Source organism: Arachis ipaensis, chromosome B4 (assembly GCF_059453495.1).
Source record: "Arachis ipaensis isolate K30076 ecotype BB chromosome B4, ASM5945349v1, whole genome shotgun sequence".
NCBI classification, from domain to species: domain Eukaryota; kingdom Viridiplantae; phylum Streptophyta; class Magnoliopsida; order Fabales; family Fabaceae; genus Arachis; species Arachis ipaensis.
This window is the reverse complement of record NC_142439.1, coordinates 38363559-38366595: the sequence shown is the minus strand read 5'-3', so window position 1 is coordinate 38366595 and position 3037 is coordinate 38363559. Positions and strand designations below refer to the sequence as shown.

General features: G+C 39.6%; 1 non-coding gene across 1 annotated transcript; it reads left to right on the top strand.

The window, feature by feature from the left end:
* The first annotated feature begins 2652 nt into the window (after positions 1-2652).
* Positions 2653-2760, top strand: LOC148567234 (small nucleolar RNA R71). Its single transcript, XR_015881460.1, has one exon. It is a non-coding gene; the product is annotated as a small nucleolar RNA R71 (small nucleolar RNA).
* The last annotated feature ends 277 nt before the right edge of the window (positions 2761-3037 follow it).

Genomic DNA, 3037 nt, shown 5'->3' with positions numbered 1-3037 from the left:
CCTATCATTAATCAACCAAACACATCAAAGCTATGCTCAAAATCATGAGATATTCATTCTTTCATAATATGTGATAATTTTAGCATAAAACCTCATGAAATAGCATGAATTCATACATGGTTGATTAAATCAAAGGAAGCATGAAAATCTACCCACTTGGCTTGCTTATGGCTCAAGAAAGTGCATAAAACCTATTGAAAACAAAGGAAAAAGCATAGAAAAACATGACATGGTAACATGTCATCAAGTGTCTCCCTCACTTTTGTTAGCATGATTAGAGGGAATACGCATATCATAGAGTTAGGCTAGCCTGGGTGCCAACTTAGGAGCTTTTGGTCAGGCCAGGCACTGGGGCGTCTTATGTACATATATGTATATACTATATGAGTCACTGACTTAGGGGTGCTGTACTATAGCTCTATGCTTATATAACTGAGCCACTTCTGTAACATGATGTATATTATAGTGTGTTGTTCCATATTCTGTTATCTTTTGCCTTATGTATGTGAACGTTTAATTATCCCTTGATATATGGAAGGTATGCGACTTTAAATTATTCTTGTTAAAAAAAAATTTACTTGTAAAATTCGCGGGGTTTTAACAACGTACAGGCTTATATTTATTAATTAATAATACAAAAAGGAAAAACAAGTTGGTAACATTCGATTTCTAGTATGATCTAGACATGCTAGAAGTTGGGTCGTTACATTTAACTCCAGGCAGATGCTTGTTTCTGGCGTTAAACGCCAGACTGCTCTCCTCCAGGGTGTGCTGTTTTCAAAGCTATTTTTCATTCTGTTTTTGATTTTTTAGTAGTTTTTGTGACTTCACATGATCATCAACCTAATAAAACACGAAATAACAAGAAGAAAATAAAATAGATATGATTAAATAACATTGGGTTTCCTCCCAACAAGCGCTTCTTTAATGTCAATAGCTTGACAGTGAGCTCTCATGGAGCCTCACAGATAATCAGAGCAAGGTTGGAACCTCCCAACACTAAACTTAGAGTTTGAATGTGGGGGTTCAACACCAAACTTAGAGTTTGGTTGTGGCCTCCTAACACCAAAATTAGAGTTTGACTGTGGGGATTTAGTTGACTCTGCAGTGAGAGAAGCTTTTCATGCTTCCTCTCCATGGTTACAGAAGGAGATCCTTGAGTTTCAAACACAAGGTTGTCCTCATTCAGTTGAAGGACTAACTCTCCTCTGTCCACATCAATCACAGCTCTTGCTGTGGCTAGGAAGGGTCTTCCAAGGATGATGGATTCATCCTCTTCCTTCCCAGTGTCTAGGATTATGAAATCAGCAGGATGTAAAAGCCTTCAACCTTTACTAACACGTCCTCTACTTGTCCATAAGCCTGTTTTCTTGAGTTGTCTGCCATCTCTAATGAGATTCTGGCAGCTTGCACCTCAAAGATCCCAAGTTTCTCCATTACAGAGAGTAGCATTAAGTTTATTCCTGACCCTAGGTCACACAGAACCTTCTCAAAGGTCATGGTGCCTATGGTACAGGGTATTAAGAATTTGCCAGGATCCTGTTTCTTTTGAGGTAATTTCTGCCTATCCAATGCATTCAGTTCATTGGTGAGCAAGGGAGGTTCATCTTCCCAAGTCTCATTACCAAATAATTTGGCATTCAGCTTCATGATTGCACCAAGGTATTTAGCAACTTGCTCTTTAGTAATGTCTTCATCCTCTTCAGAGGAAGAATACTCATCAGAGCTCATGAAGGGCAGAAGGAGGTTCAATGGAATCTCTATGGTCTCTAGATGAGCCTCAGATTCCTTTGGTTCCTCAAAGGGATATTCCTTATTGGTCACTGGACGTCCCAGGAGGTCTTCCTCACTAGGATTCACGTCCTCCCCCTCCCTTGTAGGTTCGGCCATGATGGTTAAATCAATGGCCTTACACTCTCTCTTTGGATTTTTTTCTGTATTGCTTGGGAGAGTACTAGGAGGAGTTTCAGTGACTCTTTTACTCAGCTGGCCCACTTGTGCCTCCAAATTCCTAATGGAGGACCTTGTTTCATTCATGAGCCTTACAGTGGCCTTAGATAGATCAGAGACTATATTTGCTAAGCTAGATGGATTCTGCTCAGAATTCTCTGTCTGTTGCTGAGTGGATGATGGAAAAGGCTTGCTATTGCTAAACCTATTTCTTCCACCATTATTAAAGCCTTGTTGAGGCTTTTGTTGATCCTTCCATGAGAAATTTGGATGATTTCTCCATGAGGGATTATAGTTGTTTCCATAGAGTTCACCCATGTAATTCACCTTTACTATTGCAGGGTTCTCAAGATCATAAGCTTCTTCTTCAGAAGATGCCTCTTTAGTACTGTTGGATGATTCCTTCAATCCATTCAGACTCTGAGAGATCATATTGACTTGCTGAGTCAATATTTTATTCTGAGCCAATATGGCATTCAGTGTATCAATTTCAAGAACTCCCTTCCTCTGAGGCATCCCATTACTCACAGAATTCCTTTCAGAAGTGTACATGAACTGGTTATTTGCAACCATGTCAATAAGTTCTTGAGCTTCTGCAGGCATTTTCTTTAGGTGAATGGATCCACCTGCAGAATGGTCCAATGACATTTTAGATAATTCAGACAAACCATCATAGAATATATCCAGGATGGTCCATTCTGAAAGCATGTCAGAAGGACACTTTTTGGTCAGTTCCTTGTATCTTTCCCAAGCTTCATAGAGGGATTCACCTTCTTTTTGTCTGAAGGTTTGAACATCCACTCTAAGCTTACTAAGCTTTTGAGGAGGAAAGAACTTGGCTAAGAAAGCCGTGACCAGCTTATCCCAAGAGTTCAGGCTGTCTTTAGGTTGAGAGTCCAACCATATTCTAGCTTTATCTCTTATAGAAAATGGGAAAAGCATAAGCCTGTAGACCTCAGGATCAACCCCATTGGTCTTAACAGTATCACAGATCTGCAAGAATTCAGTTAAGAACTGAAAAGGATCTTCGGATGAAAGTCCATAAAACTTGCAATTCTGTTGCATCAGAGAAACTAATTGAGGTTTC